Source organism: Bubalus kerabau, chromosome X, assembly GCF_029407905.1.
Source record: "Bubalus kerabau isolate K-KA32 ecotype Philippines breed swamp buffalo chromosome X, PCC_UOA_SB_1v2, whole genome shotgun sequence".
NCBI classification, from domain to species: Eukaryota; Metazoa; Chordata; class Mammalia; order Artiodactyla; family Bovidae; genus Bubalus; species Bubalus kerabau.
Genome location: NC_073647.1, coordinates 156,842,820 through 156,864,191, shown reverse-complemented (window position 1 = coordinate 156,864,191; position 21,372 = coordinate 156,842,820). Strand labels below are relative to the sequence as shown.

Genomic DNA, 21,372 nt, shown 5'->3' with positions numbered 1-21,372 from the left:
GACACAAGCACACATTTTAGTAACGGGCAAGCAATTTTTATCCCTTTAAACCAAAACAAACATTTGGGGGCATTTCTGGAAGATGTGATTAGGCAAATTTCAGTAAGATGCTGTTTGTGGCTTTAGCAAGGTCTGTGTGGAGAAGGACTTTCTTTATTGGTAGCTCAAGGAGTTCAGCAGCTCAATTGCACTCTTTGGAAAACTTGAATATTTTCAATTTAATTTTATAAATGGATAAATGTTCTTGTGTTTGGGCAAATTAATGTGCTTTTAAAATCAGAACAGAGATTGAAAATAGAGGCTTGAGTTGTAGCTTCACACTGGCCCCTAATTTCTTAGAGGTGAAGTAAGAAAATATGTTTAAAAGCTTGTCCTGGAATCTATATGCCTAGACATAACTCAGTATCAAATAATGTGTAAGACAACCACACACATAATGAATTTTAAATTACACATAAATGTAATCCAATTTTCCTTTTCACAACCTTAATGATTCATATTTTCTTAGCCACTGAAATTCTTACATATAGTTTCCAAGTTGATAGGATTGACTTTTTTTTTTTAATGATGGCATGACTAAGCAGAGATAGCCTCTTGTTAGAGCTAGGGAACTCCAGGCACCAGTTTACCACCTGGGTATGTTCTGCCATGGGCATGCATATGTTAAGATAATTGTGACTTATCAAAGTCCAATTCTAGATTTTAATTTCCTCAGTACAAGCCCAAGGAACAAATAAACAGAAAATACACATCATAGCAGTGCACAAGTCTGAATTCCACTTTTAGGAATGAATGAGATTTTCATCCAAACCAATCAACATAGTACTTAAACATTACCTATTATAAAGTGTAATTTACACAAGTAAATAATACAATTAGCTCACTTAATTTTTGTTTTCTTACTTGTTGTTGTTCAGTCATTCAGTTATGTCCAACTTTTTGCAACCCCATGGACTGCAGCATGCCAGGCCTCCCTGTCCTTTACCATCTCCTAGAGCTTACGCAAATTCATGTCCATTGAGTCGGTGATGCCATCCAACCATCTCATCCTCTGTCATCCCCTTCTCCTCCCACCTTCAATCTTTCCTAGCATCAGGGTCTTTTCCAATGAGTCAGTTCTTTGTATCAGGTGGCCAAAGTTGGAGCTTCAGCATCAGTCCTTCCAATGAACATTCAGGGTTGATCTCCTTTAGGATGGACTGGTTGGATCTCCTTGCAGTCCAAGGAACTCTCAAAAGTCTTCTCCAGCACCACATTTCAAAGGCATCAATTCTTTGGCACCCAGCCTTTTTTATTGTTCAGTTCTCATGTCCATACATGACTATCGGAAAAATGTAGATCTAATATAAAACTAAGAAGAAAAATCATAAGAGGTCTTGACCACAGAAGGATAATATTTTCAATCTTTTATCATTCATGTAAGCATTAGTGGCGATAAGGGATCTAATAAATCAAGGAGAGAATAAAAAAGCAGTGGGATCTGAGAAGAGGAGAAGGAAGGAAGCAAAACTGAATTAGGGAAGGAAAGCTAAAAAAAAGATTCAGTACTTGGCACTTAACTGGTTAATCAAGAATGATTTGTAGAAAGAAGGGGGAAGAAAGGAAAAAAGAAGGAATGAAGAAAGGAAGCCAGGAAGAAAGTATTGCTCTTTTGTTAATGCTTTGGAGATATAGACCTGTTTTACTGATTTTTCTATGCCTAAAAACCCCAGCACAATATCTTGCCATTTAAGGAGTTTGGATGTAAAATCTTTCCTTTCTTTGGGGTCTGATATATTTTGTTCTCCCTTGAAAATGTCACATCATTTTGTCCTCTTCTTATATATCACTCTTTCCCACTAAACCATGCATTCTCAATGGGAGTGGCATGGTCTCTAAGGGACCAAAAATCTTAGATATGGCAGTGGTTTATGGCTCTCCAAAGCACCATAAATACATAAAGACATAGAGTGTACCTCTGAACTTAAAATTCCATGAAGGGCACTCTATTATGGGAAAAAGAGGTCTACATAGGCTCCTTAAGTGAGGAAATAATGAAAACAAGGTTGAGAAACACTACAAAAACTCAGAGTTCCTTGATGTCTGTAAAGAAGTCTCATTCATTCTGTGTTCCCAGAACCTAGCATGGCACCTGGTACCCAAAAGGTAAATGAATGTTTGTAGAATCAATAAAGAAATGTCCAGAAGGGGACTTCCCTGGTGGCCGAATGGCTAAGACTTTGTGCTTCCAGTGCAGGGGGTATGGGTTTGATCCCTGGTCAGGGAACTAGATCCCACCTGCTGCAACTAAAGATCCTACATGCAGCAACTAAGGCCTGGTGCAGCCAAATAAATTCTTTAAAAAAGAAAGAAAGAAAGAAAGAAAGAAATTTCCAGAGGGACAGGTTGATAGAGAAGAGTTCAAATATACAAAGAAATATTTCATTAATATGACAGTTTGGGACTACCTCAACAGTAGCAGCAGCTAACCCCTGCCCTACCAACTATGCCAGACAGCAAATGAATTCCATCTACCTACCCCAGAATGTATGAACCTCGATGCAAAGGTTGATGAAACAGAGAACAAAGATGAAGGCAGAATTCAAGCAGAAGAAAAAGAGTTGAAAAAAAGTATTATTTCTAAAAGTACCAGAAGAATGGGAAAGAAAAGAATAGAGTGGGGAATGTGAACAATTTTCTGTCCTCATCTATCTCTGTTTCTCTCTGTCTCCTGTTTTAATATTTTCACCTTTCACAAAAGTTTTTAAAAGTTCTGAGTCACCCGGCAGGAAGACATTGAAACTTCAAAAATAGCTCATCTTTTGGAACACTAGAGGAAATCTGAAAATGTTTCTCACAATGAATACAATATTATTTGAAGTGATGTTTCCCCCAAATTCTGGAGTTTCGATGTGTACTTGTTTGAACATATGGACTAAATGCAGATTTTTCATAAAATATAAATGCCTACACATGTGTATGTGCACACACAGACTTATTATACATACACACACAAAAGACACATGCTTTGCTATTCTGTAGGGCTTCCCTGATAGCTCAGCTGGTAAAGAATCCACATGCAATGCGGGAGACCTGGGTTTGATCCCTGGGTTGGGAAGATTCCCTGGAGAAGGGAAAGGCTACCCACTCCAGTATTCTGGCCTGGAGAATTCCATGGACTGTATAGTCCATGGGGTCCCAAAGAGTGGGACACGACTGAGCGACACTCACTCACTTTGCTATTCTATAGAAATAACCTAAAAGGAAACTCTGTGTGGGGTTTGACACTGTTGATCACCTTGGGGACCCCTGATGAATTCATTTTGGTAGATCAGTTCTAGGTCATTCCAGCTGATGACTGCACAATGAATGCATTCTAAATGTTTTTTTTTTTTTTTTCAATAACGGTTTTTTAAAGATATAATTCACATAACATACAACTCACCGTTTAAAGTGTACAATTAAAAGTTCTTTATATTACAGTGTGTAACTGTCACCACAATAAATATTAGACCATTTCATCACCCTAAAAAGAAACCCCATACCCATCAGCAATCAATTCCCACTTTCCCTCAAACCTCTCCCTTGCCCTGCTCCAGCCCTAGGCAACCAGTAATCTACTTTCTGTCCCTATATATTTCCCTATTCTGGACATTTCATATAAATGGAATTGTACAATATATAGTTTGTGGCCTTTTATGACTGATCTCTTTCACTTACTGTCGTGTTTTCTACAGTCATCCATGTTGTAACATGTATCAGTATCTGTTTTGTTTGGCAGCAAATTATGCTTAGAGACTGAGATTGTCTTTGCCAATAATCTATTTAACACAAGCTCAGTGCAGGAATTATAATAATTTCACAAGCCAATAGCATACAGGATAATTTCTCTTAATAAGCCAATAAAGAAATATCCCAAACCAATGAGAGATTAATCACACTACTATTGCAGGCAAAGGGGAGATGAAAACAAAGTCCAAATTTAGATGAGGTATACCCTTCTATGACTTGGTTCTCAGGAGATTTGGCTTAGCCAACCAAGCGCTGACATCCAGCTGCGGGCGCAAAAGTGCAAGTTCCTTATTTGTAGAGCACATTGCCAGGGAACACAGGCGCTGCTGTTAGCTGGCAAGATGATCTCTTTTTGGGGGCATTTATGGTTTTCACCACTGCCAGCAAAGTCACTTTGCCTGGGCAGGAGCTAATGCCCCAAGGTCTTTGGAGAGCTGTTTCGATCAACAGAATACACTCGTCCAAACTGAACACTCTATAGTTGCTGGTCAAAACGCTCCTATTTAAAGCTTAAATAGACCCCACCCACAGTGGCTCCTCCCCCAAGTTCAGCAGCTCAGTATTTAACCTACTGAGTGCTTATCGACAACCACACATGTGATGACATCATCCTGACACAGCCTCCTCCGTGTAAACAACTTCACTCTTAGAACTAAAGCACTTCATTCTTAGATCAGAACAAATGGATTTGAAGTCATATCAATTCAATACACAGAAATACCTCATTCCTTTTCGTGGTCAAATAGTATTTTATTGTATGAATATGCAGGATTTTGTTTATCCATTCATCAGTTGATGGACATTTGGCTGTTTTCAATTTGGAGTTATTATGAATAATGCTGCTATGAACATTCATGTGCAAGTTTTTGTGTAGACATATGTTTTCATTTTTCTTGAGTATATACCAAAGAGTAGAATTGCTGAATCATATGGTAACTATATGAAACTTTTTGAGGAACTGTCAGACTGTTTTCCAAAATAGCTGCACCATTTTACATTCCTACCAGCAGCGTCTGAGGGTTCCAATTCTCCATATCCATACCACTACTTGTTATTTTCTCTTCTTTTTATTATAGCCATCCCCGTGGGTGTGAAATGGTATCTCACTGGGATTTTTATTTGCATTTCCTTGATGACTAATGGTGATGAGCTAATTTTCATGTGCTTGTCGGCTATTTGTGCATCCAGTCCCTATTTGTGCATCTGGTCCCATGACTTCATGGCAAATAGATGGGGAAACAATGGAAACAGTGAGAGACTTTATCTTGAGGGGCTCCAAAATCACTGCAGATGGTGACTGCAGCCGTGAAATTAAAAGACACTTGCTCCTTGGAAGAAAAGCTATGACCAACCTAGACAGCAACCTAAAAAGCAGAGACGTTACTTTGCCAACAAAGGTCCGTCTAGTCAAAGCTATGGTTTTTCCAGTAGTCATGTATAGATGTGAGAGTTGGACTATAAAGAAAGCTGAGCACAGAAGAATTGATGCTTCTGAACTGTGATGTTGGAGAAGACTCTTGAGAGTCCCTTGGACAGCAAGGAGATTCAACCAGTCCATCCTAAAGGAAATCACTCCTGAATATTCATTGGAAGGACTGATGATGAGGCTGAAACTCCAATACTCTGGCCACCTGATGCAAAGAAGTGAGTCACTGGAAAAGACCTTGATGCTGGGAAAGATTGAAGGTGGGAGGAGAGGGGAGCGACAGGATGAGATGGTTGGATGGCATCACTGACTCGATGGACATGAGTTTGAGTAATCTCTGGGAGTTGGTGATGGACAGGGAAGCCTGGCGTGCTGCAGTCCATGGGGTCTCAAAGAGTTGGACACGACTGAGCAACTGAACTGAATTTTAGAGAGATGTCTGGATCCTTTGTTTTTAAAGTGGTTTTTTTTAATTATTATTATTATTGAGATGTGAGAGTTCTTTATATTTTCTAGGAACAAGTCCTTTGTCCATTTTATGATTTGCAAGTGAGGGGGAGCAGAATTTGCTACCCCTAAATATGCATCCTTGGCATATTGATTATTTTGAGCTGATTCTTTTGGAGAGGCTGCAGGTACAGAAAAAAATCTCTGAAAACAGAGTGGAAGTTGCCCTTTTGTTAGAGACATTTACATTTATAAGGAAAAATCTCCACTTGTAAGGGTGTCTCCATCTCTGTACCAGGAAGAAAAGAATGACTAAATTTCTAGAAACTCTTATCAATGGCGAAGACATGAACTTATATCTGCTTAACAGCCTTACCCTTGTTTACTGTGCGTTTCCTAGTCACCTCCCCTTAACAGGCTTTCCCCAGTTCTACCCACAACATCTCCTTTTGTTTTTAGCTGGAGATGGTATTGAAGTTGGGGCTTGGGCCATTTCAGGGAGTTACTCAGTTCCCCTGGGTCTCTCACTTGTATATAGCAGGTGTACATGTTCTTAAACTTCTATTTTTTTTCTCCTGTTAATATTTTTTTTTTAAATTATGGTGTGGGTTGGGGATGAGTCTCAGACAAGAACCTAAAAATGTAGAGGGAAAATAATTTTTCCTCCCCTACACAAATATATTCTTTCAATCTGTAGTTTTCTTGTTATTTTCTTTATCTTTTATTTTTTCATTGGAGGAAAATTGCTTTACAATGTGTTGGTTTCTGCCATACAGCAATGTGCTGCTGCTGCTGCTAAGTTGCTTCAGTCATGTCCGACTCTGTGCGACCCCAGAAATGGCAGCCCACCAGGCTCCCCTGTCCCTGGGATTCTCCAGGCAAGAACACTGGAGTGGGTTGCCATTTCCTTCTCCAATGCATGAAAGTGAAAAGTGAAAGTGAAGTCGCTGAGTCGTTGCTGACTCTTCACGACCCCATGGACTGCAGCCTACCAGGCTCCTCCGTCCATGGGATTTTCCAGGCAAGAGTACTGGAGTGGGGTGCCATTGCCTTCTCTACAGCAATGTGAATCAGCCATAATTAGACATATATTCCCTCTCTCTTGAGCCTCACTCCACTCCCCCTATCCCACCCCTCTAGGTCATCACAGAGCTCCAGGATGGGCTCCCTGTATTATATAGCAATTTCTCACCAGCTATCTATTTTACACATGGTAGTGTATATATGCAGAGAAGGCAATGGCACCCTACTCCAGTACTCTTGCCTGGAAAATCCCAAGGAAGGAGGAGCCTGGTAGGCTGCGGTCCATGGGGTCTCTGAGTCAGGCATGACTGAGCGACTTCACTTTCACACACTGGAGAAGGAAATGGCAACCCACTCCAGTGTTTTTGCCTGGAGAATCCCAGGGACGGGGGGGCCTGGTGGGCTGCTGTCTATGGGGTTGCACAGAGTCGGACACGACTGCATCGACTTAGCAGCAGCAGTGTATATATGTCGATGCTACTTTCTCCATTCGTCCCACTCTCTCCTTTCCCTACTGTGTCAGCAAGTCCATTCTCTATATCTATGTCTCTATTCCTTCCCTGCAGATGGATTCATCATTACCATTTTTCTAGATTTCATTGTTGTTGTTCAGTCGCTCAGTGGTATCTGACTCTTTTCGACCTCATAGACTGCAGCACACCAGGCTTCCCTGTCCTTCACCATCTCCTGGAGCATGCTCAAACTCATGTCCATTGAGTCGATGATGCCATGAAACCATCTCATCCTCTGTCTTCTCCTTCTCCTCCTGCCTTCAGTCTTTCCCAGCATCAGGGTCTTTTCCAGTGAGTTGGCTCTTCACATCAGGTGCAGATAGTATTGGAGCTTCAGCTTCAGCATCAACTCTTCCAATGAATGTTCAGGATTGATTTCCTTTAGGATTGACTGGTTTGATCTCCTTGCAGTCCAAAGGACTCTCAAGATTTCATATATATGGATTAATATACGATATTTGTTTTTCTCTTTGTGACTTACTTCACTCTGTAAAACAGGCTCTAGTTTCATCCACCTCACTAGAACTCACTCAAATTTGTTCATTTGTATGGCTGAGTAATATTCCATTGTGTATATGTACACATCTTCTTTATCCATTTATCTGTAGATGGACATCTAGATTGCGTCCATGTCCTGGGTATTGTAAATAGTGCTGCAATGAACATTGGAGTATATGTGTCATTTTGAATTGTGGCTTTCTCAAAGTGGCTCAGAGGTTAAAGCGTCTGCCTCCAATGCGGGGAAACCCGGGTTCGATCCCTGGGCTGGGAAGATCCCCTGGAGGAGGAAATGGCAACCCACTCCAGTACTCTTGCCTGAAGAATCCCATGGATGGAGGAGCTTAGTAGGCTACAGTCCACGGGGTCACAAAGAGTCGGACACGACTGAGTGACTTCATTTTCATGGTAGATTTATTCCCAGATTTTTAAGGAATCTCCATACTGTTCTCCACAATGGCTGTATCAGTTTACATTCCCACAAACAGTGTAGTAGGTTTGGTTTCCCTTTTCTCTGCATCCTCTCTAGCATTTATTGTTTCTGCAATTTTTAATGATGGCCATTCTGACTGGTGTGAGGTGATACTCCTTGTATAGTTTTGATATGCATTTCTCTAATTAGTGATGCTGAACATCTTTTCATGTATTTATTAGCCATCTGTATGTCTTCTTTGGAAAAAACGTCTGTTTAGGTCTTCTGCCAATTTTTTGATTGGGCTGTTCGTTTTTCTAATATTGAGCTATATGAGCTTTTTGTGTATTTTGGAGATTAATCCTTTGTTAGTTGTTTCATTTGCAATTATTTTTTCCCATTCTGAGGGTTGTCTTTTAATCTTGTTTATTGTTCTTGTTATTTTCTTAATGATGTCCTTTAAAGCACAACAGTTGTTAATTTTAATAAAGTACCATTCATCTATTTTTTATTTTGTTGTTTGTGCTTTTGGTATCATGTCTAAGAAATCATTACTTAATCCAAGGCCAGGAAGACATAGGCCTATATTTTTTTCCAACAGTTTTACAGCTTTTGCTTTCATATTTCAGTCTTGAAGTTAACTTCAAAAGTTAACTCATTTTGAGTTAACTTTTGTATATGGTGTAGCAGTGATCCAACTTAATTCCTTTGTGTGTGGGTATCCAGTTGTCCCAGAACCATTTGTTGAAAAGACTCTTCTTGCTTTACGGAATTGTTTTGGCACCCTCGTTGAAAATCAATTGACTGTAAATGTGAAAGTTTATTTCTGGACTCTTAATTCTATTCCATTGATCTATATATGTGTCTGTCCTTATGCCAATACCACACTTTATCGATTAATGTAGTTTTGTATTAGGTTTTGAAGTCGGTAAGTTTAAGTCCACATTTGTTATTCTTTCTAAAGATTGTTTTGGCTATTCTGGGTCCTCGACATGTCCATATAAATTTTAGGAACAGCTTGTCAATGTCTGTAAAACAGCCATCTTAGGCTTTGCATTTAATCTATAGGTCAAGTTGAAGACTATGGCTATCTTAACAATTTAATTCTGATCCATGAACATGAATATCTGTTCATTTGGCTAGGTCTTTAATTTCTTTCAACAATGTCTTATAGTTTTCAGAATGTGCTAAGTCTCTTCAGTCATGTCTGACTCCTTGCAAACCTATGAACTATAGCCTGCTAGGCTCGTCTGTCCATGGGATTTCCCATGCAAGAATACTGGAGTGGGCTGCTATTTCCTTTTCCAGGGGATCTTCCCAACCCAGGAATCGAGCCTATGTCTCTTAGGTCTCCTGCATTGATAGGCGGGTTCTTTACCACTAGCACCACCTGGGAGTTTTCAGAATATGTTTTTCATTTCTTTCTTTAATTTCATTCCTGAGTGTTTTATTCTTTTTGATGCTACTGTAAATGATGATGTCCCCTTTTCACTTCTGATTTTATTAATTCGAGTCTTCTCTCTTTTTATCTTGGTCAATATAGCTAAAGATTGATTAATTTTGTTGATCTTATCACAGAACCAACTTTTGTTTCATTGATTCTATTGTTCTATTTTATTAATGTATGCGCTAATCTTTATTATTTCAATGTTTTCTTTTATAAGTGAAAATACTGTGGCTCTAAGAGGCAGAGAGAGTTGCCCTAAAAAATTTACATACATACATGTTATCCTTTCTTTTACATGTAAGTCTTAAGCTTCAGAAGTATAAAATGAATCAAGTATCAAGACTTAAGATGCACAGTATAGGGTTTTCATATACCCCTGTTCACCATAATAATCAATCTTCCATGTATGAAGGTGCTAGAGAGTGGCTAGCTGATCACTAAAACTAGATCTTCTTCCTCCTGAACACCTAGGTGAACTGCATTTCCCAGCCTCCCTGCAGTATATGCCATATAGCTGAGCTCTAGCTTGACCAATAAAATGCAAGCAAAAGTGAAGTGCACCATCCAGACCTGGCTCATAAAACTACTTATTCATGGACTTCCCTGGTGGTCAAGTGGTTAAGAATCCTCCTGCCAATTCAGAGGACACAGGTTCGATTCCTGGTCTGGGAAGATCCCGCATGCCTCAGAGCGACTAAGCCCATGTTCTGCAACAAGAGAAACCACCGAAACAAGAAGTCTATGTGCCATGACGAAGAGTAGTCCTGGCTCACTGCAGCTAGAGAAAGCCTGCTCAGCAGCAAAGACCCAGCACAGCCAAAAGTAAATAAATAAATATTTAAAAAACAACTACTCATTCACGGCCCTCCCTGTCTTCCCCCCACCTGCTGGCTGGATGTTGGCCCTCTGGGCCATTTTGAACATCATAGACTGCAGTTGGTAGAGCCTCTCTTAGTGGCTGTGTCTACCCTATTCATTCACACTCAAGAGTAGTGTAACCAAGTTTATTTGTGATTTTTGTTATAAAGCAGAAAGAATTGAAACTTTGCAGAATTCAACCCTGAGATGACTGTAAACCTTGTAGATAACAAAGTTTTCCCACTTGGATATTCTGTAACCTCTGTATGCCTGAATCTTTAGAATTTGCATGGTGATTTAGGTGATATAAAGGGCTGTCATATATTATCTCATTTAATCCTAAAACCAGCCTTAGAATGGAATGTCATGAGAGTAGAGAATATGTATATCTTGGCCCCTTCCTCAGCTTTAGCACCTCCCACAGTATCTGGCACATAATAGATACTCAATAAATACTTGCTGAATGAATGGATAGGAAAGCTTGATTAGTTTGAGGGTATGGAGAGAAAGACAAGAACCTATAAGCCAATTTAAACTGTGATTCTTATGTCTAGAGCAATATTAATGTACAGTATTAACACCTGGCACATAGTGGACGTGCAATAATATATATTATTTATATATACCTATAATGTATATATGGAGAAGGCAATGGCACCCCACTCCAGTACTCTTGCCTGGAAAATCCCATGGACGGAGGAGCCTGGTAGGCTGCAGTCCATGGGGTCGTGAAGAGTCAGACACGACTGAGTGACTTCACTTTCACTTTTCACTTTCCTGCATTGGAGAAGGAAATGGCAACCCACTCCAGTGTTCTTGCCTGGAGAATTCCAGGGACAGGGGAGCCTGGTGGGCTGCCGTCTATGGGGTCGCACAGAGTCGGACACGACTGAAGCAACTTAGTGGCAGCAGCAGCATAATGTATATATACTATACATATCATATATGCTATTATTATCTACTTTGAGTGTGTGCTAAGTCACTTCAGTCATGTCTGGTTCTTTGTGACACCATGGACTGTAGCCCAACAGGCTCCTCTGTCCATGGGATTTTCCAGGCAAGAATACTGGAGTGGGTTGTCATGCCCTTCTCTGGGGGATCTTCCCGACCTAGGAAACGAACCCAGGTCTCCAGCATTGTAAGTGGATTCTTAACCACTAGCACCACCTGGGAAAGCCATTATATACTTTAATATAGCATCATTTTACTAATTAATTTACATATATATGTACAATTGGTATTAGAATAACTTTAGAACTTGATCATCTAGCCAGAGTAAACTTGACAAATAGAATCCAGTAAGAGGCATTCAAGTGTTTCAGCCCTCTGAGATAGGATAAAATTTCATAACAGTGAAATAAAGCACTCTGGATTGAAAGGTTTTTTTTTATTGACTCTTATCAGATGAAAAAGATAAAAGAAGTTACAAAAGTAAATAAGCCTTGACTTGAACTTACTCAGGGGATTCTGAGAGCAAAACTGACCTCATTTATGGAATCTGAACTTGGAGTTTTCTGCTGGGATAGCCATTACGAAAAAATGTGGGGAGGGGAGTAGGCACAGTAAAGCAGTTTGGTTGTAATAAAGATCATTATGAATGTGTGTAGCTCCAGACTTCACATTCTGACCAAATCTCAGTCAGCTGAGAAGATAACTCCAAATTTCACTTGGTATGTGACCCCAAATTGCTTGCAATGACACCATTGTCTCCTTAAATGGTACCTTTAACCCAGGGTTTCTCCACCTTGGCACCATTGGTATTTTGGACTGGATAATTCTCTGTTGTGGGGAACTGTCCTTTGCGTTGTAGGATGTGTAGCAACATCCCTGATCTCTATCCACTAGATGCCAGCAGAACTTCTCCCCCACTCAGATTATGACAACAAAAATGTCCCTGGACATTGGCAAATGTGCCCTGTGAGGCAAAATTACCCTCGCTTGAGAATGTTTTGTTGAGGTTGTTGTGTGTGCTCAGTTGTGCCAAACTCTTTGAGATCTTGTGGGCTGTAGGACACTGGGGTCCTCTGTCTATGGAATTCTCCAGGCAAAAATACTGGAGTCGGTTGCCATGCCCTCCTCCAGGGGATCTTCCTCACTGGGGATGGAATCCACATCCCTTGCATCTCGTGCATTAGCTGGTGGATTCTTTACCAACTGTGCCACCAGGGAAGCCCTTTGAGAACCTCTGCTTTCACCCTATGAAGATTTACAGTTAAGTGTAGAGCTAGAGAAATAAATCAGACCTACAGTATAAATATTTTTGTCTTATATGTGGGAATTCTTTGTGTATATCTACTTGCAATGTTTAAGATAATTTTGAGTATTTAGTTGTTTAACAAATTGGCCTTATGTTTCTAACTTAAAATGTGAACATGACTAACTGATTTAGGCTAGTGACGACTAGTTTACCAAGTTTGCAAACCGTATTAGGACATTTGAAAGAACTTATTTAGAAGATTAATTTATTAGATTTATTAGAATCAGCTACAATCTTGAGGTTCTTTGTTAAGAAACCACTGATATTTTTAAACAGAAAATAAAATATATTAAATGTATAAACTTGGCTTCAAATTATTTAAAAGAACTTAATTAATTGGCAAAGGCCCTGTAAAATTACTGATAAAATGCAATTACATTTATAAAGAAACAAAAAGATTTGTAAGTTGATCTTAAAAGCTAAAGAAAGATCTTAGTTTTTGTTTTAAAATTTGCTAATTTAATTTAAATCAAATTTTATTTCCATGAAATAAATTCATTCAAATTAGACTCTGAATAATATTTTCTGTTTGTGAAAGCCATCCTTGAGGACACAAAAGAACTTCACATTGACAATAAGGAGTTAGTTGCCTCATAAGGGGTGTGACTGATGGTTTTACACTTGGTCCCTGGGGGCTCTGAGGAACAGTCTTACATCCTCTTTTTTCACAGAATCACTTTCTGGAATGATGAATAAAATGTATGACTAAAAATGAGAAAATCAAGGGGGATAATGTAGGGAAAAGTATTCCCTCCAAATGAGGGAAAATGGAAGACATTAATATTTGGGAGTTTTTAAAATTTCTTTTGAGGGGAAAAATATTCAGGATAAGTTGTCAATACTCTCCTAAATCAATTTTTTAAAATATGGAGTAAGAAGATATTGTATAAAAGTGTCTAAAAGAGTATTTCTTAAATTTTTATGTCCATACAAATCACTTGGGGATCTTGTGAAACTACCATTTCTTGGACTTCCCAGTGGCCCACTGGTCAAGATTTCACCTTCCAATGCCAGAGATGTTGGTTTGAGCCCTGGTCTGGGAGCTAAGACCCCATATGTCTCATGGCCAAAAAACCCAAAACATAAAACAGAAATAGTATTGTAAAAAATTCAATAAAGACTTTAAAAATGGTCCACATTAAAAAAAAGAAAATACCAGTTCTGTTTTGGAAAGGGATGGCATGATACTTTTTTGGCAGCTCCACCCAGCTTGTGGGATCTTAGTTCCCCAACCAGGGATGAAACTCATGCCCACTACAGTGGAAGTGCGAAGTCTTAACCACTGGACAGCCAGGGAAGTCCCAAAATTGCTTGTTTTATGAAAAAAAAAAAAGATATAAAATAAAAACAAAAAGCACCACAAATTCTGATGAAGTAGGCCTGGAGTGTGTCCTGAGATTCTGCATTTCTAGCTAGCCCCCAGGTGATTGGTGCCACTACTGGTCGTAGGACCACACTTGAAGTAGCAAGAAAATGAGAGGATCAGGCTTAACAATTCTATTCTCTAAAGACAAGAAATAGCCTTAACTTTCATAAGCAGATACCAAAAAAAATCTGCCTTTGTAAGGGAGGGAAATGGAGTGATTAGGGTTGTAGCTGGTGGTCTTTGCTTCCTTATTCACATAGGTGCCAATCGAGGCTCCCACCCTCAGAGACATGGGTATCAACAGCCAATATCAACTGGCATATGTTGAACCAAGATTACAAGAAGCAGCATTCTTAGATCTTTATGCTTCAACCAAGGTCTTTGAGTGTTCTGAAATAGAACAGAAGGCTTATGTCAGGAAGGAAAGCATAGATTTTCTTTTCCTCCCACAGAACATCAAGGTCTTTGTATCTGTGTCTGAGTTCTCTCTTAACTGAGCCTGAAGAATATGGAAGAAATGGGTCTGTGTCAGAAAATTCATGGTCACTAACATATGTAACAATCTTCTAAGCAAAAACCAGTAAGTAAAAATAAATGTTAGAAGAATCAGAAAATAGTCTTATAAAATGAGACTGATTTGGTGAAGTCTCAGGTGGCCAATGCTATATTCAATGAGCTTGGGGTTTAGGGTTGTGTTGATTTATGAATTTGTTTGGTAATATGGTAAACTGTAAGTCCAGAAAACATGGAATTTTTTTTTAATCCCCATGTCATTGGGTTCTCTGGTTGTGGAATTTCACTTGCATAAAATCACCTCAAAGTCTAGGTACAGCATTTGAAACAAAATTTTAAAAAATTAAACTAATGATTTTTTGTTCTCTGAATAAACTCTGCATTAAAATAGAATATACCAAGCATGATAGTTTTAAAGACCAGTCCTAATTTTGTGACATTTTTATTTTTATAAACTGAGAAAGAACTGTATGGCTGTCAAGGGCACTGAAGATAGGCAATGGAGAAATATTTTCAATTTAATTTACGAAAAAATAATCCCAAACTTCGTTATTGGGTTTTCTCCACTTATAATTAAAACATTTGTATTTTACATCATTAATAATGAGTAACTTTGGGAATAAATGTTTATTTTGGTTAAAAAATGGTACAAAGACTAAAATATTAATGAGAGGGTCCAGAAAAAATTTGAGAGGCAGGGATAGAACTAGAATAATTTATCTTGAGAATTATCAGTATAAATATTAGTAACGACCAACACTGAACCTTTACTGTGTGCTGGATAGTCTACTAAATCCTCAATGCCAGTGCTTCTCAAATTGTACCATGAATAAGAATCATTTGGTGCTCAGTCACTCAGTCGTTTCTGACTATTTGAGACCCCATGTAGCCCGCCAGGCTCCCCTGTGCATGAGATTTCCTAAGCAAGAATACTGGAGTGGGTCTGTTACCGAGTCCAAGCTCGCTCTGCTTACCACACGATAGGCCAATGAATCTGAGAGACGAGGTCTTCAGGCAAGGAAGAGACTTTAATCCGGGAGCCGGCTGACCAAGAAGATGGCAGGCTAGCACCTCAAAATAACCATCTTACTGGGGTCTGGATGCCAGGTACTTTTATAGATCAGAGAGAAAGAAGCAATGAGGAACTAAAGTCAAATGGTAGAATAGAGAGGGAGATGCAGTGGGGAAGTGAAGTGAAGGGTCTTCAGTATTGCAAAACATCTCCAAGGGAATGGCCAGCCTTCAGAAGGGGTATGTTAATCTCTTATATTCACAGGTGGGCAGGGACAAATTCTCTCTCCATGAGCAGAATGAAGGCACTTTAGTTTACTGTCAAGTAGAGGGGCAGGGTCCAGGCAAGCCATTGAGTATGAGTATAATAACAAAAGCAAGTCAAAGAAACAGTTTCCAGCATGGAGTCAGAATTGGCTTCCTCCCTGCCACAGGTTGCCATTTCCTACTCCAGGGAATCTTCCCGACCCTGGGATTGAACCCTCCTCTCTTGCTTAAAGGCAGATTCTTTACCACTGGGGCACCTGAGAAGCCCATAAGAATCATGTAGAATCATTTGGGGATCTTTAAAATGCAGATTTTGAAATGGTACCTCATAGTGGTTTTGATTTGCATTTCTCTGATAATGAGTGATGTTGAGCATCTTTTCATGTGTTTGTTAGCCATCTGTATGTCTTCTTTGGAGAAACGTCTATTTAGTTCTTTGGCCCATTTTTTGATTGGGTCATTTATTTTTCTGGAGTTGAGCTGTAGGAGTTGCTTGTATATTCTCGAGATTAGTTGTTTGTCAGTTGCTTCATTTGCTATTATCTTCTCCCATTCTGAAGGCTGTCTTTTCACCTTGCTAATAGTTTCCTTTGATGTGCAAAAGCTTTTAAGGTTAATTAGGTCCCATTTGTTTATTTTTGCTTTTATTTCCAATATTCTGGGAGGTGGGTCATAGAGGATCCTGCTGTGATGTATGTCAGTGTTTTGCCTATGTTCTCCTCTAGGAGTTTGATAGTTTCTGGTCTTACGTTTAGATCTTTCATCCATTTTGAGTTTATTTTTGTGTATGGTGTTAGAAAGTGTTCTAGTTTCATTCTTTTACAAGAGGTTGAGCATTTCACACCAGTCAGAATGGCTGCGATCCAAAAGTCTACAAGTAATAAATGCTGGAGAGGGTGTGGAGAAAAGGGAACCCTCTTACACTGTTGGTGGGAATGCAAACTAGTACAGCCACTATGGAGAACAGTGTGGAGATTCCTTAAAAAACTGGAAATAGACCTGCCTTATGATCCAGCAATCCCACTGCTGGGCATACACACTGAGGAAACCAGAAGGGAAAGAGACACGAGTACCCCAATATTCATCGCAGCACTGTTTATAATAGCCAGGACATGGAAGCAACCTAGATGTCCATCAGCAGATGAATGGATAAGAAAGCAGTGGTACATATACACAATGGAGTATTACTCAGCCATTAAAAAGAATGCATTTGAATCAGTTCTAATGAGGTGGATGAAAGTGGAGCCTATTATACAGAGTGAAGTAAGCCAGAAAGAAAAACACCAATACAGTATACTAACGCATATATATGGAATTTAGAAAGATGGTAACAATAACCCTGTGTAGAGACAGCAAAAGAGATACTTATGTATAGAACAGTCTTATGGACTCTGAGAGAGAGGGAGAGGGTGGGAATATTTGGGAGAATGGCATTGAAACATGTAAAATATCATGTATGAAACGAGTTGCCAGTCCAGGTTCGATGCACGATACTGGATGCTTGGGGCTGGTGCACTGGGACGACCCAGAGGGATGGAATGGGGAGGGAGGAGGGAGGAGGGTTCAGGATGGGGAACACATGTATACCTGTGGCGGATTCATTTTGATATTTGGCAAAACTAATACAATTATGTAAAGTTTAAAAAATAAAATAAAATTAAAAGAAAAATAAATAAATAAATAAAATGCAGATTTTGTTTCAGTTGGTCTGGGGGTGGGAAACCTGAGATTTTGCATTTCTAAGAAGCACCCAAATAATGCAGAAACCACTGGTTAGGTTTGTGAACTAAACTTTGGATAGCAAAATGTTAGTTGGATCCTGTCATTGAATTCTCATGATAACTCAGTGTACTACTAATGTCTCCATTTTGCAAATAGAGAAACTGAGTCCTAGGGAGATTAAGTGATTTGCCCAAATAGTGAGGTCGGCATTCTGACTCTAACTCTACATTTTAAAATTAGAATCATCTAGCCAGTAGTTCTCAGCTCTGGCTGTCTATTCACTCGCTCACTCAGTCACTCATCGTGTCCAACTCTTTGCGATCCCGTGGACTGCAGCATGCCAGGCTTCCCTGTCCTTCACCATCTCCCAGAGCTTGCTCAAACTCATTTTATTTTATTAAAATAAATTTTTTAAATAAAATAAAATACTAAAAAAATTTTTGGCCCCATCGCATGTGGGGTCCTAGTTCTCCAAGCAGGGATAGAACCTGCACCCCTTACATTGGGCTGGCAGAGTCTTAACCACTGGACTGCCAGGGAAGTCCCCTAAAGAGCTTTAAAAATACTGGTGGCTCCACCATTTAAATCAGATTCTCTAAGGATAGTGCTAAGCGTCAGTATTTATTTCAAGCTCCTCGGTGATTGTAATGGGCAGTCAAGTCTGAGTAGCTTTGATCTGGATCAACCCCCTTCTTTTAGAAATAAGGAAATTGAGCCTCCCTCCCCCCAAAAGAGTCAGTGTTTGTAACAAAGAAACCAAGACCCGGGATTCAGTCAATATCCTGAAAGGAAGCCACTCTAATACAGGCTGGGGTTGGGAGGGGGAGATGTTTATCTTTGTTGAAAAAAAAAACACCTTAATTTAAACTTTATTAAACTTTCAAGTAACAAAAGCCTACAGGGTACTCACTCTAAGACACTAAAGATAATCTAAATTAAAGTGATTTACTTTATGTTGAGGAAAAAGTGTATTTGACTGTGTTTCCAGAGACAAAGCAGGATCAGAATAAGCCTCAAAAAGCCAAAAGAATGTAAGGGTTAGTGGATATGCTGGGTCTTAGCATAATTCCTCTAGTTTCTGCTTGGAAGAAACTTTAACAAAGAAAAAAACAACAAACTGTACTTTGGTTGGGTAAAATTATGTAAATATCTCAAGAAATTTCACACCTATCCTCAGTGTGCATAAGATCACCAATTTTGAAGATTTCTAGGTTCACTAAGGAAAGATTACACTCTTTCCAACCCAGGCCCGGCAGAATGGCTCCCACAAAGAAGGGCAGCAAGAAGGGCCCGTCTGCCATCGACAAGGTGGTAAACAGAGAATAAACTATCAATGTTCACAAACACATCCATGGAGTGAGTTCAAGAAGCGTGCCCCTTAGGCACTCAAAGAAATCCAGAAATTTGTCATCAAGAAGATGGGAGCCCCAGGTGTACACCAGGCTCAGTAAAGCCATCTGGGCCAAAAGAATAAGGAATGTCCCATACCATATCCATGTGCGGTTGTCCAGAAAACCAAAAGAAGGTGAAGATTCACCAAACAAACTCTACACATTGGTTACCTATGTACCTGTTGCCACTTTCAAAAATCTACAGACAGTTAATGTGGATGAGAACTGCTGATTCTCCAATAAAGTTATAGACCCTCCAAAAAAAAAAAAAAAAGTTTACACTATTCATGAAATGATTCATCCACTCATTCAACAAATGTTTGTTAAGCACCTGTTATGTACCAGACGCTAGATCCTGAAAATATAGCAGTGAACAGGATAAAGAGGTTACAATCTGAGAAGGGTCCTGCCCATTGTAATGCTCTAGCCCTTCACTTCAAGGGGAGGCATGTGACTTAGGCTTAACCAATCATAATACTCAATTCCCCTCACCATGTGATGGTCCAAGCTGGGCCAGTGAGAGTCTGTCCCTGAGATTATTGTACACAGAACCAGGAGGCAGCAGTTATATTTCTTCTCCGGGATTGCTGTCTGGGCTAACAGAAGCTAGATTGTCTACAACCCTGTCTCATGCAACTTAGCATGAAGAAGCCCTGTGAGAAGGGAGTGGATTGGGACCAATTGCTGAGACAGAGATCTGATGATATAACTTGAATTCCTGTATCCAGAATCCATTCCACGTCTGTCCTTCCCAGATGTATGCACTGTTAGATTCCCTTCCTTACTTAACTCGGTTTGAGTCAAGTTTCTGTCACACACCCAAAAGAGCTCCGACTCAGACTTAGAGACTTATTGAATGAACAAGCAACAGGAACCTCTGAGTTCTTCTAGTACAGGGGCTCTCAAGTGTGATTCCTATACCAGCAGCCTTGGCCTCACCTGGGAACTTGTTTGAGACACCAACCCTGGAATCCTATCCTAAACTTGCTGAATCAGTAAGTCTGGAGAAAGGGCCCAGCCATCAGCTTTAACAAGCCCTCTGGATGATGTCAATCCACACTAAAGTTTGAGAAACTGTTTTAATATAGCCCTTTCCATGTATGTGGAACTAGAAACCCAGAAAAGTTTGGTGACTTGCTAAAGTTCACAAAACTAGTTAGAAGGTGCTTTAGATCCTCTCAGTAATTTGGGGGCTGTGGGCTTTGAGAAAGGAGGGCCACTTGGAGTTTTGAGGGAAGTAACACATGGATTGGCGAATAGAAGGGGAAAAAATATTTTGGGTCAAATAATACAGTATGGTTGGAAACACTTGCTGTGTGTTTCCACAGGAGTTTAGAGAATATTTTATTCATCTTGGCTCCCCAGCTGAGCCAACAACAATGTGTTAAAGCTCCATAGCCAGTGGCAGGGATCCAGGAGAGTCCTTTTTATGTGCCAGCAAAGAGGAATTTCTTAGAAAAGCTACAGAAATTACGCTACTATCACATTTCGCTTGGTGGAGTGAAGGAATAAAGAGGATGAAACAAAAAGCAGGGGATTTCAGTTATTCCTAACAGTCCCACCTCTCTGCTTGGGAGAAAGGGATTTTATTGTTGTTCTTGCCAGGGCAGAAGTTCCCCGGAGGGAAACTGGGCACCTAACCTGGTGACTTGGAGAATAACTTGCGTTTTTTGAACCTTTTTTTTTCAGGTGGAAGGAGAGAGCAGCAGTGTTCCAGAGTGTCCCTGGAAACTCTATTTAGGAGCCTGTTTTCCGATGATTTGCCCAGCCTGCCCTGGGGACGTGGTCCATCCAGAGGCAAACCGAAGAGAAGAAAAGCCCTGGCACCAACATTTATGAAGCTTTCATTAGTTTGTCCTTCTCCTCCTCTTGAGTGTACAGATAGGAGGGAGCAGAGCAAAGGATCAAGGGAAGTTTCCAGCACTACGGGTTTTACAGAGTATAAGCTTTTAAGAGGCCATGTACACTTTTCCTTTAGTGTATCTACTCAGGTAAGGCCAATGCCCTCCAGGAAGTTACCTGATAGAAAAACAAAAGCATCACCTTCTCTTATATGAATATATGATTCACACATTCATTCACTCATCAAATACTTATTAACTATCAACTAAGTGGCAGGGACATTGGAAAAGGAAAGGGCAACCCACTCCAGTGTTCTTGCCTGGAGAATCCCAGGGACAGGGGAGCCTGGTGGGCTGCCGTCTATGGGATCGCACAGAGTCGGACACGACTGAAGCGACTTAGCAGCAGCAGCAGCAGGTGGCAGGGACAGGTCTAGCTAGGCACTGGGGACACAGCAGTAACAAAAATAGTAAAAACAACAACAAAAACAACTTTGCCCTTATGGGATGTATGAAACTTAGTTTCTATTGTTTTGGGGAAATAGATAGTAAACAAAACAAGCAAGTAACATAAGTTGGAAGGAGTGCTGTGGGCTGGTCTGAGGAGCCA

The 21,372-nt window shown here is 39.9% G+C and overlaps 1 protein-coding gene and 1 pseudogene across 4 annotated transcripts in view; both read left to right on the top strand.

The window, feature by feature from the left end:
• Positions 1-21,372, top strand: part of PHKA2 (phosphorylase kinase regulatory subunit alpha 2) — a 276,577-nt gene that overhangs the window by 18,888 nt on the left and 236,317 nt on the right. The gene's annotated exons all lie outside the window — the stretch shown is intronic.
• Positions 18,788-19,153, top strand: LOC129639462 (60S ribosomal protein L31-like; annotated as a pseudogene).